The following is a 26,248-nucleotide window of genomic DNA, read 5'->3' as shown; positions in this document are numbered from 1 at the left end:
GACCAGTAAAACAGTCCTTTATTAGCATTGTCAAGTATTATGTACTGTACACAAAAGTATGTGCTACACTTTTATAAAACCGTAGGTGCGATGGGTTTGTTTACACCAGCATCACCACACACATGAGTAATGCCTTGTGCTACAACATCAGGAAGGCTACAATGTCAGGATGGCTAGGTAACAGGTTGATAGGACTCTTTCAGCTCCATTCAATCTTATGGGCCCACGGTCGTATATGCAGTCCACCCTTGACCGAGACCTCGTTATGCGGTACAAGGATTGTTAGGCAGCAAACCCATCAAGGACAGACCGCATATACCCCAGGGGGGTCCCATAAGGTTATGTAATTCTCGTTTTTCCTCCCCTTAAACACAGAAGACTGCAATTTCTGGAACCCTTGAGATTGGTGACTGCCATGTGACCAGTTCTAGCCAATGAGTTGTAAATGGAAGTGTGAGTGTCACTTCAAGGCCTAATATTCAACTGCTGGTGCATGACCCTCCAGGGCGCTATTTTCTGTCTCTTAAGCCAACAAATATGACACATTGGCTACTGTATCAGCCTGGTTTCTGAATGACTATGATAAGCAGAGAACCAGATGAGTTGTAATGAACACAGAGCACATGACCAAGAACATACCTTTTATCTTTCTTTAAACCACAAAGATTTTAGAGTTGTTACTATTACTAACTTAATCTACCCTGATTTAGACACTCTGTACCAAGCTTCTCCTCTCCCAAGACTGATTCCTGAAGCACTAATGTTATATCCCTACTTAAAAAAAAAGTCTCAAATACATTTCTATGGTTAAAAAAATGCAAACTCCTCACCATTGAAAGCTCTTACCAACCCTGTTTTTCAGCTTTCTCCTACCAGAGCAACCTCCTGTTACCTGACTTTACCAGCCTCATTTCCAACCACCGCCTCATACCCTTCCCTGCCCCAACAAAGGATCACCTCCGCTCTCCTCTCTTTCAAGATCAATTCCACACACTCCGCTAAACTTTCTTCCTCAGCCCTAATAACAGCTAACACTTACTGAATACTTACTAAGTGCTTGGTTTCGTTCTAAGCACTTTTGAGGTATTAACTCATTTAGTCCTCACAATAACTCTAGGAGGCAGGTACTGTTATTGTTGAACTCATTTACAGACAAGGAAACTAAAACACGGGGATTAAATGCCTGCTCAAGGTTCCAATAAATGGAGCCAGATGAACCCAGTAGTCTGACTCCAAAGACTGTGCTCTTCACGCTGCCCTGTTGTTTCTCAGAGGCTGCGATCTCCCTTCATTGAACTTCCCTACACTGTTTAGACGTTTCTGGCACATGACAACCTGGTGCCCTGCACAACTAGTCATCATTTCATGGGTGCAGCTTTATCTACTAAGACACTGGAAACTCAACTCCTAGAATGCAGGGAGTCACTTTACCATTCTTTGTATCATTTAATTAGAAGACGCCACTAAAAACCATCACTTCTGTGATCAGTACAGGTCCATTGGAAAGTGTATGCATTGATCATGTTTTTTATTTTATTTATTTTATGACGCTTTGACATCGTGGGGCCTTGCTGACCCCGGACACACAATCCCTTCCTGGCTGGCTAATTGCAAGCCAACCAACCCAGAGTACATACCTCCTTTATCTAACTCTTACAGAGCAAGCTATTATTCCCCCAGCCCTAAATCGCTCCAGGGCAAGACACCAGACAACTAAAGACTACCCCTATAGCCCAGAGCCGTCCGAAATTAGTCCAACTAGGGAATCCTAAATCCACTTACCCTGCCCTGCTTTACCTTCCCCCAGAAACCACAATCAAGGTTCGTGCCCACGCCTCCCCCCACTCCTTCTGCCTCCTGACTGATGCCGCTGATTCTATGTGTGGACCAAGAGGCATGTCCCCTCCTCTTAGGACTGTAAATAATGAACTCTCTTTCAAAAGCAGTTTGTCTCCATGTCTGTCACCTTATTACACCTGATTAAAACAAATCTCAGGTACATTTTAAGAGACAGTATCATCTTATCCGGAGGTCCTTGGAAACGCAAACCACATACTGGAGAACAGAGAGGATTCTTACGGCTCTTCCTTGATTTCATCAATCTCCACTGGTGCTCGAAAGAAGGACTTTCAGGAGAGAGAGAGGAGACGGAGGAGCAGTCCACAGAACAGAATAGGTTTGGTGAGCTTCGTGCTCAGCGTAAGGAAGACAGCACCCACCTTGCCTTCTAGTTACAACGTCAGCAGTTACTATCTTAGCACTGAGTTAGTAACTATAATTGTAAAACTCTAAATCTTTAAACAACCCAACATTTTTTTCCAGAAGGATTAGCAGTAAAATCTCTAACCCCAAAAGGGTCTTAAAATAACCATGGGGGCAACAAGGAAAGGTGAAAGCTAAGGAAAATCTAGACAATCTGGAGGAAACAAAATTCCAGGAGAGTGGGTGGAGGCAAATGTGAGAGGACAGAAACCCAGGAGGAGCCCCTGCAAGCAGCACCAGGAGAAGAGCATGACGGTCCTGACTTGGATTTGAGAAGCAGTGTCAGTAAGAAACCATAAGGGGTTTCCTCACTCTCTCCTGGACAAAGCTGACCAGTGTAAGCACAATGTGAATAAATCCATTCACACACTTGTTGAATGGATACCTTAATCATATGAAATTGAATACAGTTTTATGACACTCATGGGGATTTAGGTATAGTCCACTTTGTCATCTATTAATTTAAAATCTTTTTTCTTGTCCTTCTCTCTATTTCCCTTGAGATAAACATACTGCTTTTCTTCGACAGCATAAGGTGGTACAATTTTACAAAGTGCTCTGATATTCCAGTGTTTCTATGAAATATGTGTACATTCAGCCGTGCTCTTCTGAGAAATGCCAAAGAACTCCCATCCCACAAACATTCCACGTTTCAGAGGTTCGGGGAACAGGAGTGGAACACATCCAGACTACGGCAAGCCAGGAGCATGACATTCACCCAAAACTTCCCATGAATCTAGAAGGCCTCCAAGAGATCAGGAAGACCACAGCCTTTCCCCTTCGGGGATTCAGTCAGTTCGGAACTCTGTACTATTTAGCAGTCTTTGAGATTGGACCTTTACACACTAGTGTTAACATTTTGCCTCTATTATACACTAGTATTATCAACAGCTGCATCTAACATCTGTTGGGTGCTGCTATGCGACAGGGAGGCACAGTAGTAGAGTTGCATTCACTCCTCACTACCCAGTGAGGTAGGTCTCTCATCTCCATTTTACAGATGAGTGAATTGAGGCCCAGAGAAATTAAGATACTTTCCTAAGTTCACAGTTAGTAGATGGGAGAGTTAGAATTTAGATTCATATGATACGGCTCCAGATTATAGAGACTCTCAGCACAACGCTTTATTGCCTGAAGCACAGACTGTGCCTAGATCACAGTGTCCATTTAAAGCACAGCACAGAGCATTGGATCTTAAAGCCATAAGGTGAATGAGACAGGCAACACTCAAGCAGGTCAAGCACCATCCTCACAGCGCCATACAAACATGAATACAAACATCACCAGAGTCTTCCCCACCATATTCTTAAACACCATATTCTGCTGCTTATTGGCAAAGTGATTTATACTGTTATAGCTCCTGCATTTTAAGGAGTGACAAAATCGTACACATATACCAAATGAAAGGTATATTTTAATCCTGGCCTTATAAAGCTTAACTATATAAAACTGCATAATACCAAACACTTTGAATGTTTATATTCTATTTGTTAAAGTTAAATCCTGTATTAATGATGGTGTACTAATGTAACATTTCATATATCCCTGAATAAGCAAAATACTATCCAGAAACCATTCTTACCATCAGACATTGGAGTAGATGTTCTAGAAATTAGAAGATGGTGGAAAAGTATATAAAGATGGAAAATTAGAAAACCAATTCATGTCTTAGACCTAATTCTAAACTGGCAAGAGTACTGGCATTGTCTATCTATGCATCTTTCACTCAGATTTCTCCCCTTCACTCTCCACAAGAACAGGACTTCTATACACCAGCTCTGAGTGGCTCAGAGGACGGTCATCACACTGCCCAAAATCTTCTCTTCAAAATATGAGCAACCTCAGTTCTTTCACCTGATTCTCACATGACACAGTTTCTAAAACCTTCATAATCCCAGGTCACACTCAAGTTCACTCATTGTCCTCATTGAAGAATCTGAGTACAACAGCTGAAATAAGGTATGACTACAGCAGATGGAAAAGGAAGGGCAATTATTCCATGAAGTGCTTTGCACACCAGTGACCCAAGATAAATTAACTATTGAATACTTTTGTGGATATAATTCAATTAATAGAGCTTTTAAAAATAAAAAGAACTGGCTTAATATTTAAAGATAAGGGCTTTATCAGACCACCCAGGAATTTTTGTTATGCTAGGATAAAAATTAACAAAACTTTTAAATTCCATTAGGAGAATTAATGTAATTTGTTATTGTCTATAAATATTCATATACTCAAAACAGGATCAGGATTAACAGAGCAGGGTTACAGGGTTCAGTAGGGTAAAAATAAAGAAATTAGAAAAGAAAATATGGACAAAAATATCAGCTTTTTCAGTAAGATTTCGTCTTCTAGAAATGTTAAAATACACTATTTTTAATAGAAGCTATTTTTGAAATTCAGTCCTTACAGAAGTAATGTGAAAATAGTTCCTTTATTAATAACGAATGTTCTGCACCAGCTTGTAGGAGGATATTTTTTACTAGCACAAAGAGATGACAGATACAGACTCCTCAAATCCATGATGATAACAAAGGACTTGAAATCCCGTTCCCACTTTGCATGAATCTCCTCTACAATACATGTACAGAATCTGTTTCCAAAGCTCTAGGCTATTGTTAAAAACAAAAACAAAAACAAAAACAAACAAACAAAAAACCCAGCAAAACAATCCAAATGTAACATCCAGTGACAAATGAATAAACAAAATCTGGTATACCCATGTAATGGAATACTACTCAGCCATAAAAAGGAATGAAGTACTGAGACAAACTATAACATGGATGAAACTTGAAAACATTATGCTAAGTGAAAGGAAGACACAAAAGGCTACATATTATATGACTGCATTTATACAAAATGTCCAGAGTAAGCAGATCCACAGGGACAGAAAGTAGATTTGTGGTTTCCAGGGGCTGGGGGAAGGTGATAATGGGGAGTGACAGCTAATAGATCATGGGATTCCTTTTGGAGTGATAACAATGTTCTAAAATTAGAAAGTGGTGATGGCTGCAGACCTCTGTTAATATACTAAAAACCATTGATTTAGACACTTCTAAGGAGTGAAATTTATGGTATGAGAATTATATCTCAATAAAGCTGTTATATTTAAGAACAGGAAAAAAGAACAGCAAACTATTGAAACAAAGTTTTAGAGAGGTTTTCTCACCTGTGTCCTATAGAAGACAGAAAATCTTATGTAATTTGGAACAAAAGACTCAGTAAAGACATATAAATCATGTCTTTACAAAGCTTATTATAAGCTTAGTTTTAAAAGGACTATTTAAAAGAGATGCATATTGACATTTCCGGTCAAGATGGTACGGTAGAGAAATGCTGTGTTTGCCTCCTCTTATGACCACATCAAAATTACAACTGAACTACATAAAAACCATCATTGAGACCCACCTGAAATCTAGCTGAAATGAAGTTCTACCTCTAAGGACATAAAGAAGCCACCCTGAGACTGGTAGGAAGGGCTAAGACATGGAATAGGCTGATCCCACACCCACGTGTGACCTTTAAAAACTGGGAGGGATATCTCAACTGTGGAGGTCCACCCCCCAGAGGAACAAGGGATCCTAGCCCCTCACAAGGATCCCTAGTCCAGGGTTTCAGTGCTGGGGAGAGAAGTCCCCATAACTTCTGGCTGTGAAAACCAGTGGAGATTGTGGCTGAGTGAGACGGAGGACGCCTGGAGTCCCAAGTGCTCCTCTTAAAGGGACCATACACACACATTTACTTGCTGACCTACTCACTCGCTCTAAGCTCCAGCTTTGGGGCAGCAGCTCAAAAGGCACGAGGGACATTTTGTCTGGAGGAACTGAATTGTCTGGTTTCAGGGAAAAGGCTGGAGGAGCAGCTTTCTCCCACACTGCAGTGCTGAAAAGCCATTGCATGTTTATTGAGCCCTCCCCACTCCTGACGTGCAGATCTGGTTGGCCACCATATCTGAGTCTCCAACCTGGCTAACACTGTTTGCCCCACCCTGGTAATTCCCTGAGACCCCACCCCACCCAACATTTGGGCCCACCCAAGCAGCTTTTCCATAGAAACAGCCTGTCTTGGCTCATGCTGTGAACTTACCTAAAATGTCTCAAAGGTTCATAAACCCAAACAAGCAGCATCTGGCCTCAGCATGTCCTGTACCTCTGGCTGAGCAACCCCAAGTCTGGCACTACAGGCAGCTGGCTCTGATTAGCAGCTTGGCCTCTTAAGTCACCTCCAAGCCCAGTGCAGGCAGGGGCCATCTGTGGATTGTTTGGTGGCTCATGCTGGGTGGGCCCAGGCAGTGTATAGGCTGCATCTGAACTTGACTTGTGTTGGGGTCCCTCTCAGGAGGCCCCAAGGCTGACACGCCCAGTGAACATCTTTGGACAGAGCCGGAGCATCATCCAGATGTCTCTCAAGATGACACACCCTAATGACAGACTGGGCAGGCACCAGAGCCCCGCTAAAGTGAATCCTGCTCCAGAGGGTCAGCCCCTGCACAACAGCTCCTCCACTGTGGTCACTGCCAGTCCTCACAACCAATCAGGCCAAGGATCAATCTCTCCCACTGACATGCAAACAGCAGCCACGCTGCAACTACAACAGGAGGGCACACACAACCCACACTAAGGACACACCTGGGGCACCCACTCAGGTGACCAGGAAGACTGTGCCACTGGGCCCCACAACACACCTACTATATAAGGCCACCTTACTAAGACCAGGAGACATAACAGCCCTACTGAATACATGGAAACAAACACAAGGAGGCAGCTAAGATGGGGAGACAAAGAAACATGTCCCAACCAGAACAAAGCTCCAGAAAAGGAACTAAACAAAATAGAGACAAGCAATCTATCAGATGCAGAGTTCAAAACACTGGTTGTAAGGATGCTCAATGATCTCAGAGAGAACTTCAACAAAGAGATAGGAAACATGAAAATGGAGATAGATAACATAGAACAGGTCAGAAATGAAGAATAACTGAAATGAAGAATACCTTAGAGGGAATCAACAGATTAAGTTAAGCAGAAGATAGAATTGGCAATTTAGGAGATAAGGTAGCAGAAAACACCCAATCAGAACAGCAAAAAGAATCCCCCAAAAATGAGGATAGTTTAAGGGGCCTCTGTACAACATAAAGTGTTGCATCATAGGAGTACCAAAAGGAGAAGAGAGAGTAAATAATTGAAAATCTATCTGAATAATGATGGAAAACTTCCCTAACCTGGTGAAAGAAATAGAAATACACGCCCATGAAGTGCAGAGAGTCCCAAACAAGATAAACCCAAAGAGGCCCACACCAAGACACATCATAATCAAAATGACAAAAATTAAAGACAAAGAGAGAATCTTAAAAACAGCAAGAGAAAAGCAGTTAGTTACCTAATAGGGAGCTCCCATAAGACTGTCAGCTGATTTCTCAACAAAACTTTGCAAGCCAGAAGGGACTGGCATGAAATATTCAAAGTGATGAAAGCCAGGACATACAACCAAGATTACCCAGAGACGCTATCATTTAGAATCAAAGGACAGATAAAGAACTTCTCTGACAAGAAAAAGCTAACGTAGTTCATCATCATCAAACCAGTATTATGAGAAATGTTAAAGGGGCATCTTTTTAAGATGAAAAAAAAGATAAAAAAATGTGAATAAAAAATCGGCAATAACTACGTATCTTTCAACAATTACTTTAAATGTAAATAGATTAAATGTTCCAATCAAAACAAAGGGTAGCTTAATGGATAAGAAAACAAGACCCTTACATATGCTGCCTACAAGAGACTCATTTCAGATAGAAAGACACACACAGAATGAAAGTAAAGGAATGGAAAAAAATATTTCATGAAAATGGAAACAAACAAACAAAAAGTTGTGGTAACAATACTTATACTAGACAAAATAGACTTTAAAACAAAGACTATAACAAGAGACAAAGAAGAACCCAATAATCCCACTTCTGGGAATTTATCCAAAGAAACCCAAAAGGCTACTTCAAGGAGCTGTATGCATCCATATGTTCATTGCAGATGTGGAGGCAACCTAGGTGTCTGTCGATGGATAAAGAAGAGGTGGTACATATATACAGTGGAATATTGCTTGGCCATGGAAGGGAATGGGTTCTTGCCATCTGTGGCAGCATGGATGGACCTGGAGATTACTGTGCTGAGTGGAGTATGTCAGACAGAGAAAGATAGATGCAATGTGATTTGACTTACATGTAGAATCTAAAGAACAAAATAAACAAACAAACAAAACAGAAACAAACTCATAAATATAGAAAAAATTTTGATGGTTGCCAGATAGAGGGGTTTTGGAGGGGGGATGAAAAAGGAAAAGGGATTAAGAAGTACAAATTGGCTGTTACAAAGTAGTCATGGGGAAGTAGAAATGGCATAAGAAATACAATCAACAATACTGCAATAACTATGTATGGTGTCAGATGGGTACTGTATTTATCGGGGTGATAGATGGGAGAAAGGTTGAGGAGCAGGGTGAAAAGGTGAAGGGGTTCAGAAGTGCAAATTGGCAGTTACAAAAGTTATGGGGATGTAAAGTAATACATAGGGAATATAGTCAATAATATGGTAATAACTACGTATGGTGCCAGGTAGGTACTAGACTAGTCAGGGGGATCTATATAAATGACTATATAAATTATATAAATGTCCAACCTCTACGCTGTACACCTGAAATTAATATAAAATTATATTGAATGTCAACTGTAATTAAAAAACTTAAAAAGGGGGGGAAGGTGAAAGGAAATAAGAGGTCCAGATTTCCAGGAATAAAACAAATAAGTCATAGGGATGTAATATACAACATGGGGAATATTGTCAATAATATTGTGATAGCGTGGTACAGTGTCAGATGGTTGCTGGACTTACCATGGCGATCACTTGTTTAGGTCTATAAATGTTTAATAACTATGTTGAACCCCTGAAAATAATATAATATTGTACGTTAGCTGTATTTTAATAAAAGTCTTCAAAAAAAATCCCCAAAAGAGAGATGCATATTAATCTGAACAGGAACTTGCAGATAAAAGAGCTATGCTACGCCGAGACACATCTTCTTCCAACATGGCACAGCATTTAAATCTTGGAAGCCATTTTGTATATTATTTTATAGACTATTTCAAAAAGTACAGCCTTGAGTATTCACTGAAAACAGTATTTCCCAAACTTCAGCCATGTATGACCTTCAGTATTCTTGCCATCCTCACACCATTTGTGTGATTATTAAATATTTTTTTGCAATCCACTTACTTTACCATCGACTCACCTTTTATAATAGCCATAAAATCATGGTTTGATTTGCTAATTTACATTTTTCTACCTTATATTAAAACAGATACATAACTATTAAGATTCAAAAGTGGTACATGCTTATCCATGTGCCACTTTAACTCATCTTGCACACAAATCAAGAAAACACTGGTTTAAAAAAAAAAAAAACAGCTTAGCCTGGTAACATATTTGTATCTACACTTTAAAAATGATGAGAAAATGAGAATGTTCAGGAAACAGAACATTTTTTCTATTCTATGAAGTTCTATTTTATAATTTTCTACAAAGGCACATGTTCAGTGGGAGCAACAGGGCCAGCACTTTGCCAAGAAAAAGTACTTGAGAATAACACTGGAGTGGATGGTGGAGGAAAATGGTGGGCAGCAGGCCTCCATGAGGGAAGCAGCTGCTAGAACAAGGATGCCAGGTCTTCTCTACAAGCTCTTGGGTAGGGTGTGGTACAGTCTGGGTGCTACTGCCACGCTCTGCTGTCAAACAGAGTTGAACTTGGCAGAAGGGTAACTGTCCCATGATCATCTGGGTGGGGCTTGTCACACAGGGTGTCAGGCGGGGTCTCTGCTCCCGTTCCCCACATAAGAACGCAAGATATGGTGAGGTCAAAAAGGAACACCCACGGAGCCATAGGTAGGGGTGTCATACCACTATAGTCTCACCGGTGGCTGGGCTGGAGACACAGGAAGCAGGAGCCACATTATCCGCAACCTGCGGTCCACTTCTCTCTGCCAACCAACCCCACTTGCTAACTGCAATCCGCACTTGCCAGCCACCATCTTCTTGCTAGCACCCATTTTCTGCTAGTGTAGCCACGGCAGTTATACTAGTGGCCAATGGCTTACTAGTCACAGCTGATGGCCCTCCAATCACAGTCGATGGCCATTTACTACCTGAGCCAGCACCTTTCCACGTGAGGCCGAGAGCCTGGAAACTGCACTCCTGGCTCTGTCCCCACAGGGCTTTTTTTGACCCTGCTTCCTTCCTGCCAACAGCAATCCTGAAAGCCTGCAGAAGGGCCCACTTTTAAAGTAGCGTCTCTAGTGAATAAAGAGAGTCTGAACTCTACCACACCTATTCCTCCTAAAGAAGGAAATATGGGTTAGATTTCACTTTGAAATATTACTACCGTGGGTGGTTTCAAACAGCTTCCTAACAGGAGCTGTTATGCAGGGTCTCTGGTTCTGCTCCCCACATAAGAACACAGGATATGATGAGGCCAAAAAGGAACACCCACCGAGCCATAGGTAGGGGAGTCATACCAATATAATCTCACTGGCGGCTGGATTGGAGACACAGGAAGCAGGAGACACACAATCCGCAACCTGCCGTCTTCTTCTCTGCCAACCAACCGACCAACCAACCAAGCCCCCAGAGTAGCCACGGCAGTTATATTAGTGGCTAATGGCTAACCGGTAACAGCTGATGGCCACCCAGCCACAGCGGATGGCCATCTGATTACAGTTGATGGCCATCTAATAAACGAGCCAGCACCTTTCCACGTGAGGCCGAGAGCCTGGAAACTGCTCTCTGGGACTCTGTCCCCACAGGAGCTTACCTCACTCCTGACAGGGGATGTCATTATATATACCCTCCCCCAACTCTCTGTCCAAAAATAAAAAAAAAAACAACATTGAAGACGCTAGAATTTTAATTCCCGTCTTTTATTCCCTTTTCCCATTGCAAAGAGAGAACACCTACATCTGTTTGTAGTTATCCATGGTAAGTAGGTGAAACAAGAACACACCACTGTCTTTATTCTTACCCTTTTCAGGAAGTCCTACCTGAATCATGGAAGTGAGACATTGAGTAAGACAGTAACAGGAGACTTTCTCCAAAGAGAACAGAAGAGAGAGAAATGCTTCCTGCCCCATTCTTGTTCATTAATCACCTTTCTGTAAGCTAGAGACAACACCATTTTATAAAATTCCACGCAGAAAATAATCATACATCATGTTAGATAAAGCTACTCCTGCCCCTGACAGTGAACTGCAGGCTCATTAACACAGTATTTTCTTAACACTCGTGATGCCTTCTATGCTCCTAGCACATGGTTTCAAGACTGAAAAGTTAATAGAGTTAATAGAGTTTGTTACTGTGTAAATTTTTGATACGTAGCCCCATAAGTGTAAAGGTAGGCCTCCTTAGATTATTCAGAAATATTAATTATAGAACTACAAAATTTTTAAGTCTGATTGGTTTTGTATTATAATATTACACTATCAAAGTGGACTTTGGGGGACATTTTTAACCTAGGAAGACTACTCATGATCTCTCAAAGAATTTTATCCCACGTATCTCTACGATTTCCCAGTGAACAGTAAACATTCAGGTAGCTTCGTTATTAGCAATTAAGATTCATATCTGTAAATATTACCAGAAACTTATGAAAATATTTGTATCTCAGACATCTCCCACAATAAAATTATAATCAGATAAATCACCACTCTTCTTGGAGATCTGTTTTTTCAAAGTGTGGTCAAAGGATCACATATACTAGAATCAATTGGGGAGGGGCAGGCTGGTGGGAGTGGTGCTTGTTAAAAATGCAGATTCCTGGACACTATGTCACATCTACTAAGTCAGGATCTCTAGGGATGGGGAGGGGCTATTAACCCACTTTTTTTTTTTTTAAAGATTTTATTGGGGAAGGGGAACAGGACTTTATTGGGGAACAGTGTGTACTTCCAGGACTTTTTTTTCCAAGTCAAGTTGTTGTCCTTTCAATCTTAATTGATTGAAAGGACAACAATCCTTTGTCCTTTGGAGGGTGCCGTTCAGCTTCAAGTTGTTGTCCTTTGAGTCTTAGTTGTGGAGGGCGTAGCTCAGGTCCAGGTTCAGTTGCCGTTGCTAGTTGCAGGGGGCGCAGCCCACCAACCCTTGTGGGACTCGAGTAGTTGAACCAGCAACCTTGTGGTTGAGAGCCCATTGGCCCATGTGGGAATCGAACTGGCAGCCTTCAGTGTTAGGAGCATGGAGCTCCAACCACCTGAGCCACCAGGCCGGCGCCCACCCACATTTTAAATAAGATGTCCGGGTAATTCTTATATACCCTAATGCTTCCAAATTACTTAGCTACTGGAACCAACTCTTGCTATCATGAAGTCATGAAAATAAGATTCGAAGAGGTCACTGCATCTATAAAATGCAAAAACAAAAAGAATAATCATCAGGAATATTTAAAATGAAAAAGGAGCAAGGTGAAAGCTCTCTTCCATTACAGCCTGGCAGAATTTAGATTCCAATGTGGACTGCAGCTATGAACAGGGGGTATTCTGCACCTACAAGCACGGCGTCACCTGTTACATATCTACAGTGAAAACACCAGTATGTTTTCTGTCCTTCAGCTTAGCTTGAAATACAGCAAACTCTGTAAGAGGATTGCCATTCCCATGTAAAGATAGATGAAAGGATGTTGTGGCATGCAACGAAGGTTTCACTCATTTTTTCCCCTCAACCTTGTGACTTTGCCACCACAATTAGGAAAGCAGTTCTCCACCACTTTGAATTGCCTGGGCCAGTGGTTTTCAAACTTGATGTGCATTTAGAAACCCCCACAGATCTTGTTAAAACAAACTACTGGGCTCCGAGAATTTGTATTTCTAACAAGTTCCAGGTGACATTGGCACTGCTGGCCCAGAGACCAGTCTTTAAGAACCATGGGCTTAACTGAACTGTGGCCTTCTCCCAACCAGCACTATTCACGGTACACTGTGGAGTTCAATGATGCTATAAAATGGCTCCATCTGGCCAATGCTCTAAACACATGCTCTAGGGCTTCCTGTGTAGGATTCTTGCTGCTCAGTATCTTCAAGAAATTCCCATCACGCAAAAGTTGGAGTACGAGTGATAAGCTGTCCTCTGTTGGCAACTCCAGGGATAAACGCCCTTTCTACCCTTCCCTCAGTTCCTGGCCTCTGTCTGACCTTAAAGCACCCACTTTGTATGCTGCATGGACAGCCCCTCTGTCTCTATAGGAAACTATATACTTAGGAAGAAGGGCAAGAGATCCCTCTGTTCCTGTCTTCGGAAACTACACTTCCTTTGGCTGGAAATCAAGACAGGCTCCTAACATTTAGTGATTTATTTGGTCATTGTCACAGGGCTACAGCTGTACAGACAAACTCAAAAGGAGTACTGCATCCAGAGGCAAAATCAGGTCAAGTACAAACTCAAAGATTCTTAGAAATCTAGGAAGCCTTCAGTTCTCAATATTTACATTCTGGCCTTTCATGAATAAATACAAAGGTTTCTCCATTCAGACAGGTCCAATTTACACACTACAATCGGGTGCCCCATTCTCTCTAAATGGCTTTCAAATCCAACTCATCAAAGTTTAAAATATACTCCCAATATCAGGTTCTAAGTGATGAACTGCTCAGGTATGCAGTTCATCCTTCCCAAGGAAAGCGACTTCAATAAATTCCTAGAAACTGAAAAGCATTTGGGAGTAAGATAAGAAAATGCAATGGATATAGCTTAAATATCTTCAGAGCTCAGAAGATCTTCAAGAGCTCACTTATCTTTTATTTTTATTATTTATTTACTTATTTATTTTAAATTTTAAACTTTTATTTATTTTAAGTGCTTTTTTCCAGGACCCATCAGCTCTAAGTCAAGTCATTGTTTCAATGTAGTTGTGGAGGGCGCAGCTCACAGTGGCCCATGTGGGGATCGAACCAGCAACCTTGTTGTTAAGAGCACCGCTCTCTAACCAACTGAGCTAACTCACTTATCTTCTAAATTTGAACATGTAACTGACAGTTTGAGACCATGTTAATTAGAAAGTTTTAAAAATAAGGTTAAACAGGTTTTTTGGGTTTTTTTTTTTTTTGAGACTTTGATATATGCTTAAGGAAAAAGTATAAACCTGGAGTACGGATACAGAACTACACCAACAGGGAAGGATGTTTTTAAGTATTAGCCACAAACTGGTTAAATGTTGCAAATACTGCAAAGCATTAATAATTTACCATGTAGTGTAAATATATGACTTTCTGAAATCGTTGTAAGAAAATGACTAAGCACTGCATAAACTGTATATAACCATGGTATTTCCAGAAACTAAAAGAGGCTCTTTATCTGAATCAAGTGTTGTTACACATGACGGTCGAAGTCCTTCGGCAGGCATTTGCTCCAGTGTGAGCACTGAAGAATCCTGGGTTTGCCCCAGTACTGGGCATTGCTGCAGCCTGAGCTCACACATCATTTAGCGTCACTTATAGACAGCAACGATGGGATGGATGTACTGCTGCCACCTTTTAAAGTGCGACTTCTCCAACCAAATGTGTCTTCTGACATGTTTTCCTGTTTGATATGAATGTCCATTTTCATGGTTTAGAAAGAGCAACCCATTTCTCTTTTAAGATGCTATATCCTAAACAGCCAAACACAGCAGCTCCAAATGAAAATGTGGTTATCACTCTTTACTGAGGTAATAAACTAACTTTTTTCTCAGAAATCCTCATACTTATGTATGGAAATGAGGTCATAAACTATCACTGCTAATCACCAACAGGGGATTTAGCTATCATAGGGTATTCCTTGATAGAAGCTGCTTTTTATACGGTATCAAATAGGCCAGCTTCCATGAAATATAATTTGTATGAGAATCAAGTAAAAATATCAAAGCTTTTAATGCTACCTACCTACTTCCTATTTTGCAATGACAACACTTGTGATACAATAACAAATCCTAGGTCAGCTTTTATCTGTGTAAGATTTATTTTTTTAATGCTCTGTAAAAGAGGAGGCAGTTAATAGCCATTACTTATTTTTTAATTCTTTTATTTTTCAATTACAGTTGACATGCAATATTATATTAGTGTCAGGTGTACAGCATAGTGGTTAAACATTTCTATAACTTACGAAGTGATCCCCCAATAAGTCTAGTACCCACATGACACCATACATACTTATTACCATATTATTGACTATATTCCTGTGCTGTACTCTACATCCCCATGACTACTTTGTAACAACCAAGTTGTACTTAATCCCTTCCCCTTTTTCACCCAGCCCCCCAACCCACTCCCATCTGACAACTATGTTTGTTCTCCGTATCTATGAGTTTGTGTCTGTTTTGTCTGATGAATAATGAATAACAAAGCTCATTAAACAAGGTAAAAGAGCAAGTTCCACTAAAAGTATAAATTAATCAAACACAGGAAATAGCATTTAAAGGCACCTTTCACAAGTAGTTTGTGTCCTGCTCAGAGCCCACTGTAATCACTTCTCAGTCAACATTATACATGTATATAATTAAGTTAAAAATAAATAGGAAACAATAGAGAGCAAAAGAAAAAACAAACAGAAAAACCTACTCACTTAATGAAAACAAGCTGGATCAATTCCATGATTTTTAAAAACACTACAGGAGGAAGAGACAAATTCAGGGAACTGATCATGTTAGAAAAGCAGCTGAGAAAAACTCAGTGGACGGAGTAAGGAAATAAACATCCAAAAAGTCTCAGTTCTAGTTTCATTTCAGAAACTCTTGGGCTGTTCCATCTGCTACTTTTCCAACTTGCTCCGTAACTACAGGCTATTTTCGCTCTCTCCCAAAATTACCCCTCAGCGCCAACAACCCTCACTCCACTTAGCAAACCAATGGTCCATTCTTGACATTTTCATTACTTGGGTCAGCAACACCTCTGAAATATTTAATGTCCACGTCTAACCTCAGAACACAACCTCCTATCCTCCCTGCTCTTTTTCTTGCTTATTCCCCAAATCTTACTTATTTCATTGAAACTCCAGTCATTTGGCTTTTCCATTTTCTCCTATCTACCTGTTCCTTCTGACTCTAGTGCTTCCAGTCCGGGATGAGTTTGCCCCTCAGAAGACATTCGGCAGTGTCTGGAGACATTTTTGATTGTCACAACTGGAGGTACCAGCTACTGGCATCCAGTAAGCGAGCCCAGGGATGCTAAGCCTCCACTGCAAAGGCCAGTCCCCACAGCAGAGACTGACACATGTTTCTGAAGTTAAGAAGCCCTGGTCTGCGGCCTTCCTTACGTAACATGCTTCATTTCTGCCTTCACTCGTAGAACATTGAACCCCAACTCTCTTGCCCTCTCATCCTTCTGACACACCTCTTCTATAACCTATAAAACCTAACCCTCAACCAACTGAATCATCCAAATTTCTTCTTCTAAACTTGGTGTACTGAGCTCAACAAAGGCAAACAAATATCACACAACCACGAAAATTGCTGACACTACATATTCACAGATTCCAACCTCAGGGGGACTCGCAGCACTACCAGGCAGGCAACCCTTCATGTCTCTCTCTAGTGACCCCCTCATCTCCTGTCCCTTCCCCTTAGTGACTATTTGAAACTTCTCCCGCTCCCCTCAATCCCCACCCCGCCAAATCAACACTCAATATCAACAGATTTACCTGCTTCACTTAAGACGATTTGCTACCATCAGACAAGAACTCCCATATATTCTTCCCCATACTATGAACTTATTTACATCTATTCTTACCCTTCTCCCCAGCCCTCCTCTGGGACCTTACTTCATCAACCATCCCACCCTCTAAATCCTCTGCCTCAACTTCTTCCTCTTTCTCAGCTCTTTTTACCTCAGAAATGAATGTTCCGATCTCTTCTTAGCAGGAAAACAAAAACAAAAACACCCACAAATGAATAAAAACCCTTCCCTACTTCCACATCTCCCTCTAACTCTTCTCCCTGTCCTCATAGCCAAGTTCCTTTAAAGAGCTGTCTTCACTTCCTATCCCCATCGTACTCCACCTCACTGTCAGTACGCTGTCACTACTCAGGGCTCACATCGCTACAATGCCACTGAAACGCCACAGTGGGGGCAAATGACTTCCTAGTTATCAACTTCAGTAGATTCTTTCAGCCCTTCATTTGGAACATTAATGCAAGTTACTATACCCTTCTTAAAAGTCACTCCTCTTTTGGTGTTTGCAACACCATTCTCTCCTCTGTATCTTCCTACCTTTTTGGCAACTTCCTTCTCCCACTCCTTTAGATGTTGCTGTGTCCTGTAACTCGACTTTCAATATTTCTCACTTGTCCATGCAATCCATGCTCTGTCCACATCAAATCCATATGCTCTGCCCTGATTTCTAAGTTCTTCTAGTGAATGACAGCACCATCTACCCAGTTACCCAAGCTATAATCCTGGGGATCAGCCCAGATCTTATTCTCACCTACACATAAATAACTATCACTTTAAACTAAGTATCTCTTGGACCCATCGTATCAGGTCATTCTCTCTGCAGCCTATCTAATTCAGGCCATTATCTCTCACCCAGAAAACATTATTACAAGCATGATAATAAGTACATATGAGTAAAAAACTTGGGAGTCCCTTCTTAAAGTAAGGATGCTACACAAATACAATGAGGTATGATCCCAAAGCACACAGAACATTGGTAGTCTTTTCTTAATGGATTATAATACCATATGAATATAGACAAATCATTTAATCATCCCAGGCTTCAGATGCCCAACTGCTGAATGAAGGATAAAAGAGATATATCTAAAGCAGCTTAAAACCCTAACACTCATTCTATAGTTCTATTTCTACCAGACAGTACTCAAACAGTTCATACCTCCAAATATAAACCATACTTGCTACAAACACAAGATATTGCTGATGCCAAATAAATGGGCTAATATATCTCCTTTGTGGCCAAAATATATCAAGCACATCCTGATTCCCATCAGTTTCAAAAACTAAACCCTCAGTTGCAAGTATCAAAGAAATAAAATGTAAGCAAAAATAAGCCAAGAAAAAATCATAATGAAATTGATTATATATATATATAAATGCTCTTTCAGAGTAATTTCTTCAGAAATCAAGCAACGCAGAGTAATGAGTTAGCAACAAAATGAGTGTGCCATAAACTATTGTGACAGTCAATAACAATATTATGAACAAAAAGCTCTTTCTATGCACAAAACAGTAGTGTGAGAACTGTACAATGTCTAAAGTCAAACACCCACACAATATAGATGCAATATGAGATCATAAAAAGTTTCAAGTTCTGCTTTTCAAAGACAAGGCTCTCAGAGAAAGATAATATGAACTAAGCTGTGGGAATGCAGTCTGAATGCCATTAAAATGCTATCACCCGAATCAAATGAGAGGCACCTGTTTCCTTTTGAGTTTGGGTTCAGTTGCTCTTCCATTGCCTAAACTCAGAAGTAATGTTCTGTTTTAAAGATCATACGAAATGAAGGATAATGGAAGAGTGTAGCAGGGAAACAATTTACATCGCAAAGTTGATTTTGATCTAAGGGTCAACCCAAAACTTAAGATAAATCAACTTTGGAGCCACACAGCCTGGGTTCAAATCCCAATTTCACCATCTACCAGCCTCATAATTTTAACAACTCATTTAATTTCTCTGTGCCTCAGTTTCTTCATCTGTGAAACAGAATGATAGTACCTACTTCAAAGGTAAAGCACTTGGAACAATGCCTGGCATACTGTAAATACTATAAAAATACTAGGTAATGTTATCATTATTTTTGTCCTTCCTATTTTTTAGACAAAATATTAGGTGAAAAGAAAAATAACACGGTAATGTATGCTCAAGTTCCAGTTTAACATTGTTACCAAGTATTTTGTGCTTAGTTTACTAACAATGTTATTTTGGTTGAGATTTTCATTCCTATTTTCTAGTAGCTCACAGTCAAATCAAATCACCAAGTATTAAGTTCATACCACATGAAATGAGAAGCATAAAGAGGCATAATTCACCTAAAAACAGACACGCAGATGAATGGAATAGAATACCAGTAGAGAGCACAGAAGTAAACACGCACACATATATGGTCAATTAATTTACAACAAAGGAGCCGTAATATACAATGGGGAAAAGACAGTCTCTTCAATAAATTGTGCTGCGAAAATTGGACAGCCACAGACAAAAAAATGAAACTGGACCACTATCTTATATCATATACAAAAATTTACTTGAAATAAAGACTTGAACATAAGACCTAAAATGCTAAAACTCCTAGAAAACATTGGTGGTAAGCTCCTTGACACAGGTCTTGGCGATTTTTTTAAAACTGACACCAAAAGCAAAAGCAAAAATGAACAAATGGACTACAACAAATTAAAAAGCTTCTGCACAGCAAAGAAAACCATCAACATAATGAAAAGACAACCTACTGAATGGGAGACAATATTTGTGAATCATTTATCTGGTGAGGGGTTAATATCCAAAATATATAAAAAAATCATACAACTCAATAGCAAAATAAACAAACAATCTGATTAAAAAGTGGGCAGAACATCTGAACATTTTTCCAAAGAAGACATGTAGATGCCAACAGGTACATGAAAAGATGCTCAACATCATTAATCATCAGGGAAATGCAAATCAAACCACCATGAGATATCACCTCACACCTGTTGGAATGGCTATCATCAAAAAGACTAGAAATAATAAGTACATGTAGGTGAGCATGTGGAGAAAAGGAAACCCCCCTTGCGCACTGTTGGTGGGAATGTAAATTGGTACAGCCACTATGGAGGTTCCTCATAAAATTAAAAATACAACTACCATATGATCCAGCAATTCCACTTCTGATTTATCCAAAGAACAGGAAAACAGCGCCATGTTCATTGCAGCATTATTTACAATAGCCAAGATGTGGAAACAACCTAAGTGTCCATCAATAGATGAAGGAATAAAGAAATTGTGATACATGTGCACACACACGTGCATGCACACACACACATACACACAATGGAATATTATTTAGTCATAAAAAGAATGAATTCTTCCCATTTGCAACAATATGGACCTCAAGTGAATTATGCTAAGTGAGATTAGTCAGATAGAGAAAGACAAAAATATGATCTCTCTTATAACATGTGAAATCTGAAAATAATTTTTTTTCAAAAATCAAGCTCATAGAGAAAGAGATTGGCAGTTGCCAGTGACAGAGAGTGGGGGCTAGGAGAAGTAAAATAGGTGAACGATTTTTTTTTCAGTTTAAATAAATTTAAGAAGAAAGAAAAATAAAAAATAAGATAATTCAATATGCACCAAAAGTATAGCATATGCATACATACTATGAAATATTATTGAGTCATAAAAAGAAATGAAATTCTGATAAATGCTACAACATGAACTGTGAAAACATGCCAAGTAAAATAAACCAGACACAAAAGGATAGTGTATAATTCCACCTATATGAGATACCTAGAATAGATAAATTCAGAGGCAGAAAGTAGAATAGGGGTCACCAGGGGCTGAAACAGGGAAGGGGTACAGGGGAAGGTGAGGGAATGGGGAGTTATTGTTTAATGAGTACAGAGTTTCTATTTGGGATGATTAAAAATGCTAGAAATGGATAATGGTGATAATTAAATGGTGTGAATGTTCTTAATGCCAACGAACTATACACTTAAAAATGGTTAAAATAGTAAATAAATTAAAACAACAAAAAAAAATCTTTACAAAATACAGCCTATATTTTCAACAGGAAATTTTAACACGAGTACCAGTCTTAACGGTATTAAAATAAAGGACAGATCACTTATTCTCGAGTTCCTAGCTATGGATACCAAAGGAAGTCGGTATCAATTCTTAGCTGGCCTTGGTTTAAAATGCGCACTGAAATGGATACATGTCTTATAATTTTCATAAGGTACATCATTTCACTTTATTGATAGAGCCCATTTTCTTTAGCTCCTTGAAGGGAGACAGAAGGAAAGAACTATACTGAGTATAGCCTACACTATTTGTGGCCTATACATAACGGTGTTTTTATAAAGAGGTATTTGTCCACAAAGAATCATGACAACATGAGTGCAAAAGTACACCTGTGCAGGGCACTATAAATGGACGTGTAACAACAGCTATTCAGTTCAAAAGTAGAGAGGGTTCCCATGTATTGGTAAACTATAATTTAAACCACTGAAATATGCCCCTAATTCAAACAGAAATTAAAAGTCCACTATTTTGATACATAGAAAATGAAATATTTGAAGTCTCTACTCCAAACATCCCAAGGAAAAGGTATAATGCATTACAAAAAAACACAATAAAAGTGAATTTAACAGTGAATAAATTAACATTTTCCCAGAATGGCTTAGGATAAGGGATTCCAGTTAGGATAATTTAATTTTCTAGTAAACTGGTAATTACCATGTATTAAATATCATTGAAGCAATAACAACTTTCAAAGAACTAGAATGCACTTTTCAAAGAAATTAAGGTCAAAACCAGACTAATAATATCAGCAAACACTCAATATGGCTTCACAATATTGAGCCCGATTTGTTCTAAGCTCTTTACATATACTAACTCATCTTATCCTCAGAACAATCTTCTGAGAAAAGTACTATTATTCACATTTTACAAATGAGGAAACTGCGGTGTACAGGGGTCAACCACCTTGCCCCAGCCCAATGTCTTGCTAGCACATGGGAGAGCTAGGACTTAAATCCTGGAAGTGTGATTCCCCAGTCCCTAGTTTTAATTGCAATGGTTTACCATTTCTTGGTGACATTAAGAAATGAACAACACAAAATACAGGCAAACTCAAAATGCAAAAAAAGTTTGGGGATCAAATACAATAAAAGCTCTGAGGGCTACAACACAGGAGGACAACAAATGACATTCAGAATGACTACTCTGAAGCATAGGGAAGGTTAAAATATGTTCAATAAACTTAGTGTTTAAAAAGGAATTGTTTCGTGCACTTAAAATTATTCTATCCAAAATAGTCAAAATACGATTTTCATTTCTAAAGAGGGAAAACTTGCAACTAGCCAAAATTATTCATTCGCTGAGGGCTCCAAACAGAAGGGTTGGATAAAGCAATCTTACTTGCCATTTATCTCATTCTTAAAGATAAAGATGGAGCGTGCACCCGTGTGTGCGCGCGCATGTGTGTATCACAAATTTAGTTTTCCAGGTGTTTGAATTCCAGGTATGAGAACTTAATACTAAAGATATTAGACAGTGTCAAATAATTTGGATAGATGAGTGAACAAACTCATAGAATTATGCGTGACTGTTGTAAAAAGCCTAGAATTTGATCATTAACAGTAGTGATTTATTTTTTTCAAAGTACAGGCTTTGCAGTCATACACAAACCTGAATTTAAAGCCTGGCTCCACCATTTAGTTACTATGAACGTTTGGCAAGTTAATTTCACATCACTGACCCGGCTCAGCTTCCTTCTCTGTCAATTGAGGATAATTCCCAACTCACAAGATCGCTGTGTGAGCGAAGGAGAAAACACAGGGAAAGTGCTGAACAGTCCCTGGGATATGGCACATGGTCAACAATGAGTGATTACTACTGTTCTCTAAACTTACTCTACTTTGTCCTCCAAATAGAAGAACTAAATCTTACCAATTGGCAAGTCATTTGTTAGGCTTCTCAGAATTATATGAATAATGGAACGTATTAAAGGTACAATACAAAACCAGTCCATCAAGGAGATCAAAGGTTTCAGAATCCTGCTTGCTTCTTCTTCCCTATCTGTTCTGGGTGGTTTTGTGATAACCGGTATTCCTTTACCAACAATATGAATCCTATTATTTCTTGGCGGTCTCAACCTTCGTACTGGGTTTCTGTTGCTTATTTATTTTATGGTTACCTTTGGACGGGTAATTGTCATTATTGCCTGAATACCAAAAAGACATCCAGGAAGAAGGAACATTTTAATGACATGTTGTAACTGTTCCCTCCATCTCCACAGTTGACTGGACCCCATGTGAATCATTTATTATCACAACATATTTTGACAACACTGCGCCAGCCCCTTACCCAACAAACACATGCATTACGGAGCAGAACTGCAGACGGACAGAGAACAAGTGCTCTTGAGGTACAGCAAGTTTTGATCCTCGGGGGCGGGGAAGAGGGGTGGTGGATGGCTTTTGCTGCAAGTGGAAATGAACAGAATCTGAAACTGTTTTGTCTGCTTAAACCGGACTGGAGTTGAGCCCTGCGGAGCGAGGAGCGCGGAGGACAGGGTGAGATGGGCCTGGAGGCAAGGGAGGAAGGAGGTGGCAACTGCAGGATAAAGGAGGGTCGGTGCCACGGGAGAGACGTGAGTCAGAGTCCATCACCACCCCGAGAGCGAGGGCGGAGGGAAGTGGCGGCTCAGCCCAGTCCCCAGGACGGGGCCAGCCTCTAGGAGTCCGGGACGCCTGAGAGGGACTGGGGACCCCAAGACCGGAGAAAGACGGCGGTAGGAGCGGGCTCCCGATCGCCTTCGCAACGGGATGCTGCGGTCCCCACCGCCATCCTGGCGCAGGAGTTGAGGAAAGCAGGGACCCAACAAGGAGCACACAGGTTACCTGTCTCAGCTGCCTGCCCAGCGGTCTCCACTTCCGCAGACTCGGGGTTACTACGGGCTACGGGGCCGCGCGCCCGTGACGTCATCCACGCGCGCCGGGGTCGTGGTGGGCCTAGTGCACCCGCTGGAGGAAAGCTGGGTTGCCCCGCCGCGGTGAGGTCTGCGCAGGCGCGGACAGGGACCACGCGAGCAGTTGGGTTAATTGGGGGGTTTGTCGGGTTGCCCTGTTACCCAGTAAACTACTCCGAATTATAAAACCTTGTGGGCACTGACGAAAAAATGTTACTGAAATTCACAAGTGCGATTTTTATTCCGTTTTTTCACTCTGCTTCTACTGTATCTGACTATTGTTTACATACTCATTCATTCCACCATAATTTAGCCAAGTCCTGCTCTGTGCCAGTCGAGCACGTGCTGGACCTCGTGTAGATACCTTCTGGCAGAGAACACTGAGTCTCAACAAATCCATATGCCTTCTTAGAGATCATAAGTGATGGAAGGAAAATGAGTTGCTGAAAAACTAAAGAAGGGAGGGTGCCTTTTTAGTTTGAGATGTCAAAGAAGAGCCCTCTGAGGAGGCTCTCTGAACGGAGAGAAGCAGCCAACTCTGTAACGGTCTGGAGGAAGACGAACCAAGAGAAGGATCAACATGTTTGCAAGCCATGGGGAGAAGACAGAATGTGATGCCTTTGAGAAAGTGAGAAAATAGGCTAGGGGCAGAATAGATGATGAGATCAACAAGGCAAGGAGAGTCCTGACATTGCAGAGACTTTCTAGGTCATTGTAAGGGGCATGATTTGTTTTGAAGTGTAATGAGAAGCCAGGGAAGAGTTTAAAACACGTGAGCGACAGGATCTGGTTTTATAAGATCAGCCTGGCTGCTGTGTATACAGTGAACTATTGGGAGGCAAGAAAGGATGCAGAGAAAACAGTTGCTTTTGCAATGATCAGGTAGGAAATGATGGAAATAAATGGACCAATATGAGAAATAATCTGGAGGTGGATATGATAAACTTGTTGATGTATTTAATAAGGAGGATAAGGAAAAGAAAGGTGTGAAAAACGCCTCCTCCTAAATTTTGGGCCTGAGCAAATAGCTGGATAATATAGCTAAAACAATTTCTAATACTTCACAAGATTTGCTACTTCTCTTTTCAACCCTAGTCCATTTTCTTCTTTGTTACCAAGCCCTCTTGGTTCTCCTCTTACCTTTCTGACCATCTCCCCTCAGTTTCCATTAAGGGGCTCCTCTTTCTTTTTCCTTAACTTTTTCACCCTTGATCTTCTTACGCTAAATCATAAGCTGCAAATCCAAAAGGCTACGTGCCCAGGCAGTGAACACAAAGGAGTGAAGCTAGTGGATAGAAAATATGGAGAACTGGAGCTCATGGTCTCCCTACGCAGCTCTAGTTTATTTTTGCCTGCCAGGAATGCCAGCTCATTTTTGTGATGTCATATCCCCTCATTTTAAAAGAGAAATCAATTTTCAGCTACTTACATAAAATCTCCCAAATTTTAAATGTTGGTCACTAAATGAAATTTTGTTAAACTTTTGAACAACAACAACAAAAATAAAAACAGCCCTATATATGTGTAGGCCACAACTTTCCCTCCTTGGTGGATATTTCCCCAGGATGGTGACTTGTCTACTTTCGTGTGACTACCACCTATAAACTGATAACTCTCAAGTCTAACTCTATGCAAAGCTTTAAAAATTTTCTTATTGAAATACGCAAATTCCACTTAGGTGTCTAGTTGAAATCTCAAACTTGACATCTAAAACTGAACTCATTATCTCCCTTCTTCCTTAAACCTAACCTACTCAAATATTCCCTGTCTCAGTGAATGGCATCAATACCCACCTAGTCACCCAAGCTTGAGATCCAGGATTATCTTGGACTTATCCCTCTTCGTTGTCCCACTGTCCAACTAAACATGTCCTGACCTTGATCGCAACATTTTCACATCTGCCAGTAGACTCCATCCTTACTGATCACTTTGCTCAAGCATTCGTTATCTCTCTTCCGACAAGTCACTTAATTTTTCCACACCTGTTTTCTCACTTGTAAAATAAGAGGATTCAATAAAGGGATTCCTAAGATCATTCCATTTGTAAAATTCTGTTTTATAAAGCCACTAAAAATGTGAGAATAGTTGCCTAGAATTGTTCGTGGTTTTTTTTTTTTTTTTTTTTTTTGCCTTGCTATTTTAATACCAAGGATATTGTAACTAGATTGACAGGGAAAACTGGATTTGATGAAAGTAATCAATACAAAATGAAATTAACAGTGGCTAAAAACAGACATAGTTTTGTTAAAACTGTAAAAACTAACTGAAAAATAACTGCTGATTAGTAACATTGAAAACAGGGAAAATTGAG

General features: G+C 40.3%; 1 protein-coding gene across 3 annotated transcripts in view; it reads right to left on the bottom strand.

Annotated features, from left to right (window-relative positions):
- AOPEP (aminopeptidase O (putative)) overlaps positions 1 to 24,003 on the bottom strand; it is a 359,188-nt gene extending 335,185 nt beyond the window's left edge. For all 3 annotated transcript variants that reach the window (XR_013994463.1, XM_081066804.1, XM_081066805.1), the window contains exon 1: positions 23,870 to 24,003. The gene's annotated coding sequence lies outside the window, so the exon portion shown is untranslated. The remainder of the gene's footprint in view (positions 1 to 23,869) is intronic.
- Positions 24,004 to 26,248: the final 2,245 nt, after the last annotated feature.

This window comes from Rhinolophus hipposideros, assembly GCF_964194185.1.
Source record: "Rhinolophus hipposideros genome assembly, chromosome: 11".
NCBI lineage: Eukaryota > Metazoa > Chordata > Mammalia > Chiroptera > Rhinolophidae > Rhinolophus > Rhinolophus hipposideros.
Note: the sequence above shows the minus strand (reverse complement) of the source record. Positions and strands in the feature narration are given on the sequence as shown.